The sequence below is a fragment of the Phacochoerus africanus genome, chromosome 9 (genome assembly GCF_016906955.1).
Source record: "Phacochoerus africanus isolate WHEZ1 chromosome 9, ROS_Pafr_v1, whole genome shotgun sequence".
In the NCBI taxonomy this organism is placed as follows: Eukaryota; Metazoa; Chordata; class Mammalia; order Artiodactyla; family Suidae; genus Phacochoerus; species Phacochoerus africanus.
In genome coordinates this window covers 86754196-86776715 of record NC_062552.1, presented here as the reverse complement: position 1 = coordinate 86776715, position 22520 = coordinate 86754196, and positions in this window count along the sequence as shown.

Genomic DNA, 22520 nt, shown 5'->3' with positions numbered 1-22520 from the left:
GGAAGGATGTTATATCACATTTAATTCATATTTAATTAATATCACAATGTTCTATATTAGTCTCATTAAATGCAAAGCATTCATTCTCAAATATGAACAGAATGCATACTTGATAGGTGTGTACATAACGCTTTCAGCCATAGGTGTATATACTGTTAATATCTCAGTGTATAAAAATAGCAAATGTAACACGAGTTTAGAAGGGTTACTTTTTAGATTATAATAAATATGACAAAAATTAATAGGTTTTAAAGTTCCTTAAAATGTATGTTTATCTTTCCCTCCACATAATTTAAGTATGTGTATTTTGGACATTTTTATTCTTTTTTACTTTATATCTATGCAAACCTTGACATAAGCTCTATACCTATTTTGAGCTATGCAAATAGAAAGAAACAAGAATATATAACTTTGTTTCCATATGACATATTAAAGTGAGAAATATTAAGATTTATAGAGGGAGTTCCTGTTGTGGATCAGTGGTAATGAATCTGAGTAGTATCCATGAGGATGCAGGTTCGATCCCTGGCCTCGCTCAGTGGGTTAAGGATCCAGTGTTGTGGAGAGCTGTGGTGTAGTTTGCAGACCAGGCTCTCATCTTGCATTGATGTGGCTGTGGCATAAGCAGACAGCTGCAGCTCCAGTATGACCCCTAGCCTTTCATATGCTGTAGGTGTGGTCATCAAGAGCAAAAATAATTTAAAAATAAAAAGGGGATTTCCCTTTGTGCTTCAGTGATAATGAACCAGACTAGAACCCATGAGGATGTGGGTTCAATTCCTTTAAGGATCCGGTGTTGCCATGAGCTGTGGTATAGGTCACAGACACTGTGTGTAAGCTGGCGGCTCTAGCTCTGATTCTACCCCTACTCTTGGAAATTCCATATGCTGCAAGTGTGGCCCTAAAAAACAAACAAACACACAAAAAGATTTATAGAGGATTATTCAAAATTTATTATAGACAGTCAACATCAGCGTATAGTTCCAGAATGTTTTCAGCCCCTCCCCATATTATTCATAATAATTACTGTTTTTTTTTTGTTGTTGTTGTTAGCTCTCTTTATTTAGAGAGCCTTTATAGGTGGAAAACTCTTGGACTTTAAACACAATGACTTCACTGTGCCTTCACCCTGGAAGGATAATTGAACTGAAAACAAAATCTCAGGCTGGTGGTTATTTTTCACTCAGACTTTGACATCATCATTTCATTGCCTGATGTCTTCGATTGCCCTTGTGTAAAGTTTAGGGTAGATTTAGCGGGTGAGTTAGGTTTTGTTAATAATTTGTCTATTCTCCATGGATGCTTTAAGAGTTTCCTTTTCCTTGCTGTCTTAGTTTGACCACATATCCAGTGTGACACTCTTCTCTTTTATGCCCCCTCCATTATCACTTGATTGCCTCTTCCTATTTGCTATCTCTTCATTTTTATGGTGAATTTTAATAAGTATCTTCTCATAAAGTCACAGATGTATTTTTTACCTATGTCTAACTTGCAACTTAATTCTATTGACTGCTTTTAAAATTTTTGTTTTAAAGATTGTATTTTACAATTGAAATGCTATTTTGTTCTTTTTTTTCCCTTCACATTTTATCCATGAGCATTGCTTTTCAGTGTGATGTTTTCTTCTTTACTCATATATTTTAAATCTTTATACTCGGAGCTCTAAAATATGTTTGTTATGTTTCCAGACTCTTAATCTTGGTCAAGTTCTCTTTTTTCTTGAATTTATTTTTTTCAAATTCTGGACTCAGCTTCAATTAATATTGCTTTTTCCTCTGTGGGATTCACAATTTAAGTTAGGTATAGGTTTTAGTTTTATGCCAAAAAAGGATGGGACTTAAGAACATGTAGTTTGCCTGAAAGGGCCAAAAAATAAATAAATAAAAATAAAAAGATGTCTAGTTCCTAGGTTTACTCAGAGGCCAGATAGAGCCCTTCTACTCTATTCTTCACCCTGATATTTAGAAGAATCACATAAAAATCAAAGCTAGGTTATGTTATAGCCCTGTTTAATAGCCTCTAGCATAAACACCCTTCCTTTATATGTTATTCTGAATAGAGAGACTGAATAGAGCCTCGCCAAGTCATTTCTTTGTACTTGGAATCCAACCAAAAGGCAATTCCAAACCTGTTTGTATCCTGGTGGGGCCTTGTGAACCTGTTCTCATCAATAGAATATGTTTAAGTGAAAAGCACCTCTTGTGGGTCAAGGCAACTGAGAGCTCATGCTCCTTTTCTGCACTTCTCTTCACTCCAGCCTCTGACCACATAGAGCAGAAGTTCTCAATTCGCCACCACCACCATCACCACATCACACTGTGAGATGTGTAAACCAGCATAAACTTTTATTTTGCTATGCCTCTGAGATTTTGGATTTATGTGTTATTGCAGCAGAGCTTAGCCAACCCTGACTAATATATTTGACCTACAAATCCCTCCAAGTCCTACTTCTCCAGGCTCATTTTGTACCATTCTCCTCTTGTTTACTGCATTCCCAGCATATTGCATAGTTCAGTTTCTAAATAGCGTTGTTCTTTTCTACTTGGGACTTTTGTACATGTTGTTCCTTTGTCAGGTACACTCTTCCTTGAGTTCTTTCCCTGACTTCATCTTCAATTCTCAGACCATACACCAATTCCTTAGGGAGACTGAACCTTGTTCTTTATGTTAAACCACATGCTTTTTATTGATTTTCTTGCTCATAGACCCCTATTTTTCCCTTAATAGCATTTTGTTCAATATTTAATTATGTGTTTATTTTTACAATGTCTTCCTCCACTAACTTGTACTCTCTGTTTGTGTGAGAAAAGGAACTGTTTTGTTCAGTTCTATTTATATGACACAACATAGGGACCCAATACACATATCTATCAATTAATACTTATTTGTCCTTGAATGAATGAGCTCTTGCATTTCTTCAGCTCCTTAATGAACTTCTATTATGCATTCTTTTGTGAAATACGAGGTTAAAAATGTTATGTAATTGACAATTTGAATAAGATAGTACATGTTAGGAGCTCCCACTGTAGCAGAATGGAATTGGTGGTGTCTGCAGTGCTGGGATGCAGGTTTGATGCCTGGCCAGGCACAGTGGGTTAAGGATTTGACATTGCTGAGCTGTACTGTGGGTCACAACTGTGCCTCAGATCTAATCCCTGGCCTAGGAACTCCATATGCCTCAGGGTGGCCAGAAAAAAAAAAAAGGAAAAAGTGTAAGTCAAAGTTCCTGAAACTCTCCTTGTCATATTCAGATTACCTTTACTAATTATTATAACTAAACTGTACAATCCTGGAGACATGCCTGGCAATATTCTAGCAATAGAGAAGTGGATGATGATAACTCTTCATCTCATACAGTTTTCCCTGAAAATAGAAAACCACATATACACTTATACAATATATATCTAAATAATATATGAATATTACATAGATATAAAATAGATTTCATGGTAGCTTATATAGCCATTATTTTATCTCTCATCTCATGAAGAATTTGAGGACAGAAATTTTCTTTTTCTTTATATACCTGAGAATTTTCAGTATAATGTTTATAAAACATTAATGTATTTTATGAAAAATAAATGAATGATTAAATGCATTAATTTTCATCTGATTTATTATAATTATAATAGTGGTGACCTCCAGACAAATCAAAGACAAACGATAAGAATTTAACTCCAGGAGTTCCCTTTGCGGCTCAGCCATTAATGAACCTGACTAGGGTCCATGAGGATGCAGGTTTGATCCCTGACCTTGCTCAGTGGGTTAAAGATCTGGTGTTCCCTTGGTGGTGCATTGCCTCCAGCTGTGGTGTAGGTCACAGACGTGGCTCAGACCCCGCATTGCTATGACTGTGGTATAGGCCAGCAGCTGTAGTTCCGATTTGACCCCTAGCCTGGGAACTTCCAAATGCTGTGGGTTGGGTGCAGCCCTAAAAAACTAAAAAATAAAAAAATAAATAAAACAAAATAAATTTAACTCCAGACCTTCACTTTTTTTTTTTTTTAAAGAAAAATCACATCTATAAGTACCTGGTAGAATGAGATGATTTAATAGGTAAAAACATCATGAAAATAAGATGTTTCTGAGACTCTGAATAGGGTCCTGGCAAACATAAATAACAGTGAAATGATAATATGGTGCATGGCCTGTTTGATATTCTTATTACTATTCTGAGAAATTCCATGACTAGATTTGTACTGTAATGTTTCCAAGCCAAACGCAGACCTCTTGACAATTGGTTTCAGTTGTGAGTATAATTCTATTGTTCATTTAAACATGCAAGATAAAGCTATTTAATCAGAAAACTATTGCTTGTTCAAAATCCATGTAAGAGCTGTTTTTTGCCAGTGCCCGCTGTGCTGTTTTTGCTGAGGATACTCAGGGTGATCATTATGATGTGAAACCGAAGGACTGATTGGAAAAGGTGTTTCAATATGAGTTCATTCTGGCTTTTGGTCCCTTGAAACCAAAGGAAAAAGTGGCAGATATTGAACAAAAGAAAAAGAGATAAGAAAGTGAAAGAGTCAAAGCCAGCTTTTCAAAGAAAATTTTAACACATGCCAGACTGGGGAGCAAAACCCAAAGGTCCAAATTCTCAAGGGGTTAAAAGAAGGCTTCCTCTGTCTGTGTATCTGTGTGTACGTGTGCTAATAATGGTTTATAGGTTAAACACAGCAAACGCCATCTCTCCCGGAGAAGTTGAAACCTCACACCCAGGTTTACACCCTGGGGCGGAAGCTGATGGATGTGTGTCACGGGGAAGAGGTAAAATTATTTCTCATCGTCGACTTCATTTCTGCCACGTTTGTAGTAGGAGGAAAGGTACAGCAATGAGAGAATCTGAAAACAGAGGCCCAGACAGCTTGGAAGGCATCAAATATATTGAGCAGAGAGAAGAGCTGGGGTACTTCTCTGTCAGGCTGATTAGCTTGTTATAAACAAAACAGCTTTAAACTCCCACTTCACACTGTTAACTAATCTGGTCCCTGACCTTGTTCCCATTTCTGGGGCCGGGTGAGGCTCCGTCTGGAGACAATCCGACCAACAGTCATAACAGGGACTTGCCTCCCCTTAGGGGGGCCACTCTCTTCAGGGTGATTGCTTCCTTGTGCCTTAAACCCCTGACCCAGTCCAGCTTTTAATTCATTATTCATCAATTTTCTTAGTCCACTGGAAAAAAAAATGTGGTAGGGTTGCTGCTCAAATCGGAGTGGGGGTAGGGGGTAGGGAAAGTGGCATTCTGGAAAAAAGGACAACCCTGTCAAAACATGACAGCCGATCCAATGCCTGTTTTATACTATTCATAGAAAATGCCAAATTCTGCAAATAGTAACCACATGTACATTGGCTTCGCAGACGCAATGTTCTGCTACAAAATGAGAAGTTCTTTATTTTAGTGTGTCATCAAAGGCAGCGAAAATATCATTCTAGCCTTCTAGGCTTAACCCTGTGGGCTCGAGATTGCTAGAAGTTTAACATGAGCAGTGCATGTGCACACACACCACACACACACACACACATTCAGGCTATAGGAGCAGCCACTCTGGCCCATGCAGCCCACCACTGAGAAAGGCAATTCGATTCACAAATCTGTTCCAGGGCCATTTTTTTTTTTTTTAAATTCATATCCATAGGATCATTGTAGCGACAAGCCCACATCTGACGTTCATGGTCCTGCCTGCTTTGCCAAAGTGGAGGAAGGGGGAGAAACAGTTTGGGGGGTCTCTCACAATGGAGTATGAGGGACATGGCCCTGCTTAGACTCCTGTGAGCTCTGCAGCAAATGCAGTGTCCTTGAAGACCATTCCTTGCCCTGGCTTTCCTGGCTGGTGTCATCCAGGTTTGGTTTGGATGCATCAGGACTTGCTTTTTAGTTCAAATCTGTTGTGCAATTGATTTGGGCTCCTGGCTGGTAGTCCCTTGCACTAATATTTAAAAGAGCCAGAGCTGAACCAAGAATAAGGGTTTTGAACACAGACGACCTAAGTCGACGGCAACCAGCTGGCACTAGCAGCCAGTCCCTGTTCTTGCCCAGGAATGCTTCTAGCACCTTCCACATGACCACTGGCTCTAAAGGCGCCTCCTGTTTATCTTCTCCTCCATAACAGTCTCCGTAGCGGCTGCAGTAAATCTCTTTCCGTCTGGAAGCCTCGGCCATGGGTGTTTGTCCTTTTCCTTCTCGGGCTAGCTGGCTTCTCCCCCCTTGGCCTGCATGTGCTCTGACTTTGACAATTATTTCAAAATGTCTGTACTTGGCCTCTTGATGAAAAACAAAAGATCCCATAAAGAGCAAGGAAACATCTCCGTTTCCATTCAGACTTCAGTCCACGAGCAGGGCAGCATGTCCTGGGGAAATGGCATCCGCCTGCTCTGTTTCCCAACTGAACGGGAGATAATAAACGGCAGAGGCGTCTGCCTACAGCCTTCATGACACAGGACCCGGCTGTTCCTTTCTGATGGCAATAAATAAATGACGGAAGTTTTAGGCACCAGACTAGTGAATTGGTGGTTAAGCCTCAGGCTTTTATCTCCCTGACCCCTGGTTGAACTCAACCTTGGTTCCTAAGTGCAGGGCAGACAAAGTGGGGTGGGAGGAAGGTTTCTTATCGACATGAACACCCCTTCTAGCTCAACATAAAAGAAATATGATGCTATGTGTGTGCTGGTGACTCAGGGCGAAGGTGGGGGTGGGGGATATTTGTAGGAACAAAGTGAGAACAGAGCAAAATCCCAGATCTTATTTCTTGATGCCTAGCCCTTAGTCCCACAGGTTAATAGAGAACAGATTAACTAATTCCTCTAGCATTTATTGAGGGAGGGGTGTCAGTTGTGGGTAAGGCATTGTACACGCCCCTGAATATGCAAGTTTAAAAAGACAAATTCATTCAGGAATTTGGAAAGAAATAGTCCCAATGCTGACATAGGCCATGGCTAACATTCCTTGAATCATAAACATGCCAGTTGTTATGTTAAAACACTTCATATGTGTTATTTCATTTCCTCACAACAACTCTGTGAGGTAGGTTCTATTATGTTTTCTGATCTTAGAGACAAGGAATCTGTAGTGAGTATAGAGAAGTTACATGATTTATCTAAGATCCCATGCCTGGAAAAGGTTGGAGCCGGTATAAAAATCCAGATCTAACTCCGAATTATATCATTTCCTTGAAAAAGAACTTAATCACATAAGGTTCACTGGCCTGGTAGATGATGCCCACATTCTGAGCCAAAATTCCATATGCGTATTCTGGCAATTCCAAATGTATCTGTGAGAGCTATTGATAGGACTGTTTGAGATTAGGATTATACATCATTCTGTCGTTTCGTTTTCTAATCTGAAAAATGAACATGATAATATTAATCTCTGTCTTTTGGTAAAGATGATTTTCCAAATGATTTGTCCATTAAACAACAATCATGAAACAAGACACATGTTTAAATCAGCTGTTCATCAAGACCTTCGGCAAAATTCCCAATAATTCCAGAATAAGGCTTTCAGTTGTTTGGTAGCGTCTTGAGTTTTAGAGAAGTTCTATTTAAGTAGGAACCCCTTACTTTTCTCAACAGGAACAAGGCAAGCTGGGCTTCAGAGTAGTTTTGTAGTGGTTGCTATGATGTGTGAGTAAGAAACCATGTTCATGTGGGGTAATAAACATTGGTGGAGGAATCACAGGAGGTACAGATTTATTTCTCATTTAATAGTAAAGAGTAGGTAGGCATTTGGATATTTGTTTTATTTTATGTGAAGGAAAGGCTCAGATGCTCAGATGTCAGGGTATTTCACCTCTGTTCCTGGTTACTCTCCTAAAAGCCAATCCACTTTCTCCCACAGGATAGACACACAGGTATGTGAGTTAAACCAATAAAGGAATGATTTCCCTATGCACCTCTAGGCATAAGAACCTAAGTTTCAGGGGGGGAGCTTTAAAGGGAACATAAACAGCTTAGAAACAGAAACACACCCAACTATTTCATTGCCCAAGGGAAAGTCACACCCCCTGTATGTCCTATCTCTTTTCACCTACACTCCTTCAGCCCCAGCAAAATGACCCTTAACCTTGCCCCCTCACCCCCATTCTCACTTCCTAGGTTTCTGCTTTTCCTAGGACGGAAAGGTCCATGTCTGATTTTCCTCCAGATTTATATCAACAGTCGGTCATTCCTCCGCCTGACTGTTTCCATCAACCATGAAGCAACATACTATGGCAGGAAGTTTTTGGGTTTAAAGTTCTCACTTCAGTTTAAATTCTAAATACCCACCCTGAGTGTTTTATCTTTGTATCCAACACCAAGGTCTCTAACCTCATAAAATCTCAGCTGCCCCATCTCACAATGGCATGGGGAAGTTGAAATCACATGAGATAATATACACAGATTTGCTTCTGGTAGGTGCTCTTTAAATATGCCTTCCTTACTATTTATATGCAGAGTTCACAGATGCACTTTCTTCTGCTTTCATATCCTCTATGAAGGAGATAGATACAAAATCTTTATCTTCTATACCACTCAGAACATGAATCAAGCATTTAATAAATGCTTTGTTAACAAATAAATATTTTCAGAAACACATGAAGTTTTAAGTGATGGACCATACACAGCCTGTTTGGGAGACATAGCAAAAGGGAAAAGTTTCTTTCACTGGAGGAAAGTTTCTTCACATTTTTTCTTCTTCCTGTAGTACCAATAATATGATTAATTTGTATGAAAATATTTAGAAAGTTCTGTGCATGATTACAAGTGAGGTAAGTTCACTGGGAGTGAAATAGGGTTGGCAAGTATAAAAGTATTTACTCTAAATGGTTCATCCCCTATCCTACCCCAAGGTGAGAATTTGTCATGAAAGATGGGTCTGAGTAAGTAAGAAATGTGTAAAATTTACCCCAAGAGCTGAACCACACTGGAAATGCTAACCCAAGCTTGTCATCTCAGAGGACTTGCGTTCTGGTTCTTTTCCTAGACTCTAAAAGAACTAAGGTCACTGTAATTTATTATTGGCAAGACTATAAATGTCTAATAAAAATAACTTGATTATGAGCATTTTTATTTAAAGTTTTACATGCATGTTTATTCTGAGATTTTTAGATTCTTTACTTTGAACATGCTCCCCCATTTTCCTGGCAATGTCCTTCCATGCTTCCTTGAAAAGTCATTCAAGACTATTTTAAGTAACATCTTTAAACTTTGCCTCTGTATTTTAGAAAGAAAAAAAATCATAAAGTTGCTGAGGAGAAGTGAGGCTGTTTTCTGGCTCCTTTGAAAAATGGGGATTAAGTTTAACAACAGAAACCAAATGGAAGCGCTCAGTCTAAATTCTGCAGAGCCATATCCATGGCCAAGGTCCTGGGAATGTCTCCTTTGCTCCACCAATGAGGCAGCCGCAGATTCTGCTACTGAACAGGGCTCTTGGAACCCTTTGGTGGTTTGCAGCCAGTAAATAAAGAACTATGGAGTGAGTGATGACCAGACCCTTGCCAAAAGTATCACAAAGCTTAGGACGTTTTCCCTGGCCCAGACTGGGCCTCATCTAAGTGGACAGGAGTGGGGTTACAGAATGCATTAGGGCTCCAAACCCTTCTCCCCTAGGTCACATTCTCCCCTTCTGCTTGTGCCAGAGTCCTCACATAGAGTAAAATTTATACTCATACCACCTTAAAATGCTGACATTCCATGTTTACACGGATTGTTTACACAGAAAATTAATCAGTTACGGTTTTAAATTTTAATTAAAGAATGTTTTCTGGTGTTATTGCAAAACAGACAAAAGCCCATAAAATGTATATTTGACTGCTGCTGTGTGTTGTCTTTGGATCAAGCACAGTCATGAGATCAATCATGTGTGATATTTTTGTGAACTTTTCTTTTAACAGAACAACCTTCACATAAATTAGGTTCATTAAAAAATATCCATCAAAATAAAAGTCATTCTGAGAAACTGCTGGGTAGAATTTCCTTTCTAACCAGCCACAAACCGCTTTGTAGTCATTCAGTAAATAATCATATGGGAAGGAAATAAGTAAACGCTCAATTGTGCAATGAGGTGCTATTTGCCATTGAACCAGAAGTAACTTTAGAGGAAGTTATACATTTCACTCACATTTTGGTCAAGAGAAAATGAGTGGTTCAATGAACATTGTCATGGTGGGAATATTTGGGTTCCAGATGGTGCTGAAAGCTATGCACATTTTAAACATTTGTCTTGTATTTTTCCATTTCTATTTCTTTCTTACCTTGCTTTAGTTCTCTGGTAATTAAATGAATAAAGGATTCTTAGATAAAAAGGGAGAAAAGAAGCATATAAAATCAAATATTTTTAAAAATCTCTTAATGAATAACAATTTTAAACATATTTATCTTTTTGTTTTCAATGCTTTTGCTAAAATCACTTATATAATTATTTGCATAAATGCCTTAGAAAGAGCCAAGCAGCACATCAAATGTGTGTAATCCTTGCCTACTGAGAGCTCAAAATCTACTGCTAAAACCACTGATAAGAATAGTTACTATAACAATACCTCAAATTATAAGGATATATACTAGCAAATGAAACTTGTAGTACCTTAAAGGTAAATAGATTTGTTGCAAAGTATTACCACTTTAAAAAACAAATGTGGATTATTATATGTTCTTTAAAAAGTATTGTTTTATATTGTTTAAGGACTTTATTTTTTTCACTTAACCACATATACTGGAGCTCTTTAATAGTCAATTATATATCACAGTCTCATTCTTTTTAACCACAATGTAGAAAGACATTGGAAGAATCCAATAGTAATGGTCATTCTTTGTTTTCAATTCCTTATTCTTTTTTTTTTTTTTTGTCTTTTTGTCGTTGTTGTTGTTGCTATTTCTTGGGCCGCTCCCGAAGCATATGGAGGTTCCCAGGCTAGGGGTTGAATCGGAGCTGTAGCCACCGGCCTACGCCAGAGTCACAGCAACGCGGGATCCGAGCCGCGTCTGCAACCTACACCACAGCTCAGGGCAACGCCGGATCATTAACCCACTGAGCAAGGGCAGGGACCGAACCTGCAACCTCATGGTTCCTAGTCGGATTCGTTAACCACTGCGCCACGACGGGAACTCCCAATTCCTTATTCTTATAGCCATGCCTTACAAAATGTATTTACATACTTTGGACACTTTGCTAAATTATATTACTTATATAAGATCTTCTGCTAGATAAATTGTTAGAATTAGTATTGGTGAGTTGAAAAACACATTTTAATTTTTATTTTAATTTTTGACAAAGTAATATATGTGCATACTTTTGTTAAGTCAAAACCACTGTCCAGCTAATAATAAAAAATAGTAGGTTTTTGTTTGCTTGCTTTGTTTTGTTTTTGTCTCTTCCATGGCATGTGGAACTTCCCAATCAGAGATTGAATCCATGCCACAGAAGGAACCCAAGCCAATGAAGTGAAAATACTGGATTCTCAACTTGCCGCATCACAAGGGAAACACAAAAATAATGATGTTTTTGACGTACTGCTTCTCATTACCCCTGTTTCTCTTCCTGGAATTACCACTCGACATTTTGTACTTCTTTACTTCTTGATCTACCTCCTTATTAGTAAATGACTGTTTATACTTCTATTTTTCCTTAAGTGCAAAAAATGGACAAAATCATATAACAAATTGCTGGGTTCTCATCACTCAGCTTTGCAAATCATTTACCAATGATCCTCTTACATCCTTACTTCCACACAATTCACACCTCCCATTTGATTTTTAGGCAAGTCCTACACATTATATTATTTCAACCATAAATATTTCAGTATGTATCTTTTATAGATAAGGATGACCTTTACACGTGCCATATCCTAAAACAATTTTAAAACAATACCTTAATATAAAACATCCAGTTAGTGTTAAAAATGTAACCTAGTTCATAAATATTATAATGTCAAAAATTTTTAATCATTTGGGTTTTTGTTTTTTAAACAAAGATCCAAATAAGGTTAGCACACTGAGAATGGTTGATGTTCACTGCCCATATCTCTCTCTCAGCTTTTTTTTGTCCACAAAATTTGAGAAAGAAATGACTACTATATTTTACAGATATTTGAATTTTTCTAATTGCATACTTGTCATAGAGTTTAGCATGTTTCTTTGTTCTCTGTATTTCCTGAAAATTGGAAAACTGGAATCTGGAGGTTGGAACTGGAGTCTTGAACAAATCTGGGTTTGTTTTTTGCTTCTTTCCCCCCAACTTTCCTTTTTTCTTTTCTCTCTTTTTCTTTCTTTCTTTCTTTCTTTCTGAAAGATTGACTGAATGGGGAAAATGGGGATTGATAGCAAATGCGTTTAAGGTTTCTTTTGAGGGATATGGAACTGCTATAAAATTTGTTTATGGTCATTGTTGGATAACTCTGTGAATACATTAAAAGCCACTGAATTACCTAAAATGGGTAAATTGAATTAGATGTAAATTATACATCAATAAATCCGCTACAAAAAGATAAGCAAGCACTATTAACTATCAATATGCTAACAACTTTGAAAACTTAGACAAAATGGACATATTCCTAGAAAAAAATGTGCTTGTAACTAATTTATAAATAAATAAGCTTAAATAGTCCTATGCTTTTTAAAAAACTGAATAATAGTTTAATTTTTTCCCTCAAGGAAACTCCGGACCTTGTTGATTTTACAAGTAAGTTTTTTGAAACTTTTAATGGACAGTTTACCCCAACATTTTATGAAATGTCTAGACAATAGGAACAAAATAAAAGGATTATACTCAAATTAATTCTGAGTTCAGTATAAGCTTGTTCCCAGACCCAAAAATATAACAGAAAAGAAAAGCTGTACATTAACGTCTTGTAATGAATGGAGGTAACATCCTAAATATAATATTTTCAAATTGAATCCAATCTTTAAACAAAAGATAATGTATCATAACCAAGTTATATTTATCCTATTTATGCAAGAATTATTTACCATTAGAATATTTATTAATAAAGTTTCCTACATAGTGATTTATTAAAAGAAAAATAATCTGTGATATTAAATAAACAAAGGCATTTGATAAAAGTCAACATTTTTTCCTGATTAAAGATTCTTAGTCAATTAGTTACAGAAGAAAGCCTAAGAAATTATTTAATTGAAAAGACAAAAACTTGAAACAGCCTTCTAAATAAGAATACTTGAAACTTGCTCTTCTGAAATTAAAACAAACAAGAAAGACAAGTGTGCTCATAAACTCTGCTCTTAGTCCACAAACTACTGGAGGTCCTCTCCAGTGAAATAACACAAGAAAAATATATGGTTGGCAAAGTGATTAAAAGAGAAAAAGTATGACAATTACTATTCCAGATGATATACCCAGTTATACACAAAAGTCAAAAATTACTGAAAGACAAATTATTAGGGGTAATTAGGGGGTTAATAGGATTGCAGAATAAAAAATAGGACAAGGTTAGCATCAGGTTTTTAGATTTTCTTTTGATGCTTATTATATTTTTACCAAACAACTAAATAAATGTAGGCTACGTGATTCAAATGTGAAACAATCCAAGAATTATAATTATTTCAATTATTTCTCAGCACTTGAATCCTCCAAAGAAGTGGATGGATAAAGGAGAGGAACCTCATTTTGGAAAAGTCAGCCACTACCTGATATGTTGTCATAGAGCAGTTTAGTGTCAACAGTTAAACATGGTGCTATCCCATTAATAAACTTTGCCAATTTCTGGTCCTGGGAATCTGACCGTAGTAGAGACTTATGAAATGAGTAAGAGTCAAGTACATCTGTTGAATATAGGACATCAAAATGTCTATTGATTCTACCATTCAGTGGTAAAAAATCAAATAATTATTTGACACAAAGTAGACAAATTGTCTTGAACTGGCAGTACAGTCATTCATTATGAATAAAAGTTTTATAAAAAATTAAAACTAGAAAAGATGCTAAAATTTGGATGTCTCTGTTGTGAAAGAACAAACTAATTTCCTTTTATTTGAGTTCATTGGCTGAAGAGATTTTACTGCCCTATTAACAGTTCTACTTCTAAGAATTGTCTAGAAAGATTTTTCTTCATTTATCTTCAGGTAGTTTTCAAACTTCTCTGAACTCACACAGTTCTGATACAAACTTTAATCTCAGTATTAATAACATTTCAGTTACCTGCATATTTATATGAAACTAGACTAGACTAGACTAAGCTAATTGATATTGAGTCATGGTTGTACCTCAAGAGTCAGAGTGCCTGATTCATAGTAAGCATTTAACATGGATTATTTAATCACTCAAAAATGACTAATAAATAAATTATTGACTTAACGTCGTAGCATGTAAGAAATAATCCGTTGTCAATAGATGATAAAGCTAAGTTAACTAAGCAGTGTCCACATACTCAATATGAGGGACAAATCCTCCTACTAATGTACTTTTTTTTTTTTTTTGGTGGCTACTTGACTCCTACTGACATCTTTATTTTAGGATACAGAATTTCATCTATGGACCACTATGTCATTTTCTTGTCCAAATTTTTTTCCCAGAATAGTCTACAATCACTATTGTAGGCATTGATAGAAGAGTAGGAACACAGTATAGAGGGATGGTTGTCAGGCTGCATAATCTCCAGAATAAACATTTGACTTGTATCTCATGCCCATGTGGGTCAGAATTATGTTATAATTGCTTAAGTAAGGAAATCTGAGTGACGGAGTTTTGTAAAACATCTAAATAAATCTTCATTTTGTCTCAAACAAGAGCCTATTTGGAAGAACAAATCTTTATCATTTTGACACCTCAACTTGATATATTTATTACTTAGTGGGGAAAAGGAATGATATAACCAATTTGCAGACCCTACTTCTTGAAACCATGCCATGTTTTTCCTATTGAATAAACTGGTAGGGATAATGAATGGTGTCTTCTAAATATATGCTGAATTTCCATGTGTTACTTCACTTATTGACTCCACTTCCTCCTCTTCTTGTATCCCATTTTCCTTATTAACTCCTCTCCAGTGTATTACTCCTCTAAGGTTTTTGTTCTTGTGCTGACAAGACCAATTCTGAGAGTTGTTCTTTCCATCATGATTATGATTTACAAGATTATAATTTTCTTGTTTTCTTTCTTTGTTTTATTGGTATTTGGCCAATGCATAAAATGTGCAAAAAAATAATAACAATGATAGCATTGGGTAGAGCAGATGATATTCTTCCTTTCTCTAGCCTAGAGGTTTTCATAGCCTCTCAGTTACTCTCATGTAACCTTAAGGATAAAAATGTCACCTTTAAAAATATCTCAAGGATCTAAACTGAATTCACTTTGAAACTTTATTACTGGACATGCACAAGCATGTCAAAGCCTCAATTAATAGATGAAATATTATCTTCTTTTTCAATCTTAAATGTCTTCCAAATCATTTCATGGACATGCAAAATAGTTGGTTGATATTTTGGGGAGTATCCATGGAAGTAATTGAGGGCACTGGCTAAGAGTATTTTTTGCACTAATTAAATATTCCAAACTTCTATCAAGATTATTGTCACCTATTTAATGGCTCATTGAGTTTATGGGCTATGCAAGTTCTCTTTCATCGGAAGAGTTAGGACATCTATTCTTGAAATGATAAATTAGGGAGCAGGCTAAAAAGATAAAAGAATCTGAAAATTATTCACATTTCAAATTTCTGGTTTGGGCAATTTTGTTCATTGATGAAATAAAGAATCTGATAAACCTGGAAGATTCATTTTCTTCAAAGAATCCATTTAGTACCTTTTATACAACATAGGGCATTAAAAAATAATGCTACAGGAATATTGAATTGCACTTTAGTGAGATATAAAGAGAAAAATACTTTTAATATAGTTGCTAAATATTATCTTCAAAATAAATCCTTATCATATACTTAAAATGGTTGAAACGTGGAATCATAAATAAGTCCCAGCATTTCTGGCACAAAGAAGAAAGAAAAAAGTTGGCCTTAGAAGTTGACAATTATATAGAAGCTGACCATTATTTGTTGAGTGAATGACTGTATGAATATATGCTAGGGACTGTGTTGTGCCCAAATTATACACTGGAGAACAAAAGGAGTATGAAACGTAATTTCTTTTTACTTACAGTCTAGTTGGGAAGACGGACAATAACACACACAAAAAAACATACTTATGAGTTCTGATAAGTGCTATCAAGAAAATAGGGATATAGTTCTATTTAAAGGAAGGGCAGGAGTTCCCGTCGTGGCTCAGTGGTTAATGAATCCGAATAGGAACCATGAGGTTGCCGGTTCGATCCCTAGCCTCGCTCAGTGGGTTAAGGATCCGGCATTGCCATGAGCTGTGGTGTAGGTCACAGATGCGGCTTGGATCCCTTGTTGCTGTGGCTCTGACATAGGCTGGTGGCTACAGCTCCGATTTGACCCCTGGCCTGGTAACCTCCATATGCCGCAGGAGCGGCCCAAGAAATGACAAAAAGACGTTAAAAAAAAAAAAAAAAAGGAAGGGCAAAGTTATAGTCCTGGGTGAAGTGATGAAGACATAAACTGAGATACAATAGAAATAAGGATTGAGCAAGGCAAAAATTGAAGGAAAATGTTTTCCCGGCATAGGGAATATCTCATACAAGTTCCTGAAGTGAGAAAGTCCTTGGTGACCTTAAGGGTTTGAAAAGTCATAGATGGAATATGATGGGCCTAGGAAAGAGTGGCCAAAGACAGGTGAGAGACCAAAATCCTGCCAGATTAACCCAAACTTTGTAAAGCCATGATTTTATCCTAAGTGCAGGAAAAGGTTGTTAAAATATCACTTCAGTTGGCATGGGAACAATAGATTGCAAGAGGCCAATATTTGGAATAAGGAGAGAAGCAGATTCATTATGATTTGTGATAATCTAAAAATGAGACACTCGTGGCTTGGATTCAGTGGAAGCAGTGGCCATGGAGACAAACGGACAAACTTCTGATCTCTTTTTGAGGGAGAAAGAACATGAATTGATGATATATGGGGTAAAAACTTGTCATAAATTGTGAATGAAAATGATTTTACAGAAGTTCAGAAAATGAATGAAACCTCTTTATGTGTGTTGTGTGTGAGGGTGTATATTTTGGCGATTAAGAAGGAATTTAAGTGTATAGGTCTGAAGCTCAGATGAAACTACTTCTCTGAAAGAATAGCAGAGTTCAGAGAGAGAATTTGAAGAAAGGAAAATGGCTAGAACTGAGCCTGAGGAATGCCAGGATTTTGGCAAAGGAGGAAAAAAAGCCTGAGAAGAAAATGGAGAAAGCACTGACATGGGGTGGGAAACAGAGAGGCCATCATGATGGGTTAAGGAGTAGTAAAGAAATTGCCATCTGAAGACAAGAGGAGATATGATCTACAGCACAAGCCAAGGATGTAGTTTATCGTGTATGAAAGATTTCCTCATATGAAAAGTTGTAGATGGGGATGGAGGAGAGTAAAATTTTGAATTTGTGAAATTGTATGTTGGCTTATTCTTTCTCAGTAGTATGAGGTAGGACCTTTAGGTTTCAAAAACGGGAGGCATTAGGGATACAGAAAGGGGAAAGGAGGGAGTTCCCTTCATAGCTCAGCAGTTTACAAACCCAAATAGGATCCATGAGGGTGCGGGTTCTATCCCTGGTCTCGCTAAGTGGGTTAAGGATCTGGCATTGCTGTGAGCGGTATAGGTTGCAACCTGTGGCTCAGAACCCGCGTGGCTGTGGCTGTGGCCAGTGGTTACAGCTCTGATTCAACCCTTAGCCGGGGAACCTCCCTAATGCTGCGAGTGTGGCCCTAAAAAAGCAAAAAAAAAAAAAAAAGAAAAAAAGGGGGGGTGGGAAAGGGGGACTATAGGAGAGAGAAGCCAACATTAATCTAGAGAATGTGAAGGCAGACATACACAGAAAGTAATAGAATTGATAGGCAGAATACCTTTATCATAGGAATGATGCTTTCTAGTTTACAAAATACCACATTCATGTCCAATATTTATTCATTTATTCAGTAAACACTAAATTGAGGTCCATTTTCAGGTGGTGCTTTTTATAACCTATGGAGTATTTATACCAAGACCTATTGTCTACAGACGAAAAAACTTGTTCTCGGGATATCACCTGCTTCAGTGGGAGTGGCTCTGTTACCATGAGATGGATAAGGGTTTCAATCCAGGTTTTCAAATAAATAGTCAATGTCTTATTTCCTGCATTAAGGCGTATTCCTTAGATAACTTTGAGCTTAAGTATAATGATATAAATTCTAAACAGTGTCATCTTCTATTATTTTAAACTCTGGGTTTTTAAGTTTAAATATAAAAATATAAAAAACATTTTTAAATACAAGCTCTATCATTTTTTATATAATTCATGCAGATTCAGTGCTGGGACATGGCTCTCTACTTCTGTGACCAAAGAGTTTCATACAGTCAGACTTTTAGACTGACGTGAATGGTCAAGGCAGCTGAACAACCAATTTAGTTGATTTTGTTCCACCAACTTGACTGGTCATAGGACTGAATTGACCAGAAGGCACTACCATGCAAAAGCAGTACGTTTTATGTTTCTAGAGAATGCAAGCTATGCACTGGAAGCTGTATGAAGTGTTTCAGAGTAGCATTCTGCCACTGAAATGACAATATATCCTGAATCAACTTTATGTGAAGAACATAGTGATTTCAGAGCGATAAATATAATATCTAGACTTTCTCACCTGTAATAGTCAGGCTTCTTGGGTTGCAAACAGTGGAAGTTGATCCTGATTAAATTAAGAAGAAAAGAAATTCATTAAAGAGTGTTAAATAGGTCATGTTAGGGGTGACATGAGAGTTGTAGAAGAGACAAAAACACAGGCCACCTACCCCACTTATCCGTGCTACAGTCTGGATTGCCAGGACATATTGTACTGAGTTAATTTTTTGTCAGTTTATTTTCTGTGTGTGTGTGTGTAAGGCTGAGTATCTCTATTGCTACAATTAATACTACTACTACTAATAACAATATTGGTATATGGCACATAACGAGATCCTACTCTACGGTGCGAAGCATTTTACCTTCGCACACAAACCAATAAATTAGTCCTATGCATATCTACATTTAATGTAAGAGGAAACTACAGCTTGGAAAGATTGACCTTCCATAAAATTGCAGAATGGTTAGCTGGTGGCAGAATCAGAAGCTCAGTTTATACAAGGTCAAAACTCTGTTGTTAAGTCTTTTTTTTTTTTTTTGCTATTTTTTTAGGGCCACACCCCTGGTATATGAAAGTTCCCAGGCTAGGGGTTGAATCAGAGCTGTAGCCACCAGCCTACACCACAGCCACAGCAACACCAAATCCAAGCTGCATCTGTGTCCTATACCACAGCTTGTGGCAACGCTGGATCCTTAACCCACTGAGCATGGTCAGGGATAGAAACTGCGTCCTTATGGGTACTAGTCAGGATAGTTTCCTCTGAGCCAGGACAGGAACTCACTGTGTAGTTAACTTCTAAATAGTTCATCAGGTCCACTTAAAATAATGGTGTCTCTCATTAGTTAATATCAATTAAGGTAGGATAGCCAGAAGGAGAATAAGATTTTATTTTTATTTTTTTCTTGGTCATTTCACTTTCCCTTGAGGTCTCCTACAGGCATGTGTAAATACATGCCTATGATTAAAAATCTAATGCATATGGTTTTCAATTTCCACTTAAATCATACCAGGCACAAACTACTAAAGAAAATATGGAATAGACTATAAGAAAAAGGGGAAAATTTTCTAAGACTTGTTTTCAAAGGGTTGGTAAAACTCAGTTAAGACCATGTAATGTATCAGTCATATATTGAAAGAGCAGAATGCTTCTCTTGCTTTATGAAAATTGTAAACGCTGTTTTAGTAAAGACCTCTGATATCATCTTTTATTTCCAGATAGGGGTCCAATCGGAGCTGTTGCTGCCAGCCTACACCAGAGCCACAGCAATGCCAGATCCCACCTGCACCACAGCTGAGACCTGCACCACAGCTCACGGCAACACTGGATCCTTAACCCACTGAGCGAGGCCAGGGATGAGACCTGCAACCTTATGGTTCCTAGTAGGATTCGTCTCCACTGTGCCACGATGGGAACTCCAACATCCAGCTCTTGATATGGGAAACACAGATTCTGTAATGATTATGAATTTTAAGGAGAAAAATAGTGAGAACATAAATCAACTGGCAAATTCACAATCAGACTAACAATCAAAATCAGGTACACGAAATGTAGGTCAAAAGAATGCTGAGATTTGTAAATGATGTTGGAAATTTTTGTACGCAATAGGACTTCTTCAATGTGCTAATTGCAAGTCAATTTTCTACTATTTATATTTTCTGATACAGATAGAATTTGAAATATTTCGCTCTATAAATTAATTTTCCCATTTCTAGTAAAAAATCTAGGGTTTAGATTTCTGGGTAGGCAGAAATGCAAATATATTAATTTGCTCTAAAGTAAGATATCTAGAAAGAACTTCCTGTGTTTTTTGTTTGTTTGCTTTCAAAATTGACCCTTCAGTGGAATAAGATGTGATCATTATAAAGAAAATATGCAGTTATATTCAGTACATCCGCTTAAAACCACTGTTTTAGTTCATCAGCAATGGATAGCCCAAATTAAGATGGAAGAGGCTTAATTCCAAAATAAAAGTTATTCACATTTGCATCTCTCACTCAAAATAAATACATACCGTATATCTGCATAAAATGCAAACTGAAGTGATTTACATGAGGAAAAAAGTAGAACTGTTGGAAATAATGTTTTGAAAGTTTTCAGGGAAGTGGTCACAGCCTGTTGGGAACACTCTGAACTCCAGCTAAGGTAAATGAAAGCGTTGTCACCTCACACAAAGACTCCTAATCAGGCCGTCTTTGTTCTGCAGCTCATATTTTAACTAGAGGTTCATTTCCAATACCTGCACATATTCTTCTATTCATATGTAAATTGAATTAAAGCTGCTATTCTTTCTTCCCCACAATCTGCTTTTAAAGTAATAATACAACTTATGGAGGAGTGCCATGAGAGGTGGGGGCTTAGGGACACTGGCGTGTTCTGGCTTTGAACCAAGCCCAGGCTGGCCATCTTGAAGGGAAGGCTGTGTCTCTCCTTCCCTCAGGGATCTATTTGAACATTAAGGGGTTATCACTGGAGTCGTTATTGGCTTTAGACATTTCCACTGATATGACAATTTGATTCCAATGGCAGTTTTATGGCTCTCTTTATAGCTGTGATCTGAGTGGAGGTGTGCAGACGGTCCAGACTCCTGTCTGGAGAGAGAGAGATTGCCTGTTGGTCAGAAGAGGAGAGGGAACCACACACCCTGGGTTCTACCTGTGGCTTTGCCAGTCACCAGCTGGGTGCCTTGAATATGTCACATAAGATTATGGGGGCCTCCCTTTCTTCTGTGTGCAGATTAATTGCCTGTGGCTAATTTCAAGGGCAATTGAGTCTTGTGTTCTTTCTCACTTGCTCCTCTTTTTTTTTTTCCCCTCCTTTTTTCGTTTCCATTTCTTTCTCTTTTATTAAGGGTGTGAGTTGCCAATTTTATGTGCAATTACGTTGTGCATACCCCAAGCTAAGTAGGGCACCTCAACGGTACTTTAAAACCATCAATTACAAACATAGCCATGATATCTGATATCTTAAAGGAGTAACCCAATTCTGCTTTGATGGAATCATTTTATATAAATGCTTCTTCTTACTTGTACAAGAGTGCTGTAGTTATTAAGGTAAACCAAACAGAACATTTTACTCTTACATGCCTTGGTTTCTCAATCTGTTAAAAGATAAATAAATAAAGGATGTTTACGGAGCTTCTCAACTTGTTTTAGAAGGGAAAGAGTTAATACAACTTTAAATTTATAGGTACAGAATAACTACAGTTCTGGCTTATAGTGTGTCCCAAGTTGTGGCCACTCTTAAAAATAATGGCTTATAGGAGTTCCTGTCATGGTGCAGCCGAAACAAATCCAACTAGGAACTATGAGGTGGTGGGTTCGACCCCTGGCCTCGCTCAGTGGGTTAAGGATCTGGTGTTGTCATGAGCTGTGGTGTAGGTTGCAGATATGGCTTGGATCTGGCATTACCATGGCTGTGGTGTAGGCTGGCAGCTACAGCTCCGATTAGACCCCTAGCCTGGGAACCTCCATATGCCATGAGTGCGGCCCTAAAAAGACAAAAAAAAAAAAAAGGCTTATAAGCATATTATTGATGAACTTGAATAAACTTTTCTTTCATGGGATTGGCATTGAGGCAAGAGGGCCACAATGTATAGGATTATACAATTGTAGATTTAAATTTGGATTTTGTCCACTAACAACTTTGTGGTTTTGAGAAAATTCCTTCCTGCTAAGCCTGTTTCCTCCTCCCTCAAATGAAGAAAGAACAAAAACAAAAACTTAATTTGTAGGACAGTTGTACAGAATACACATGAGGAGTTCCCATCATGGCTCAGCAGAAACGAATCTGACTAGCATCCATGAGGACTCAGGTTTGATCCCTAGCCTCCCTCCGTGGGTTAAGTATCTGGCATTACCATGAGCCATGGTGGTGCAGACACGGC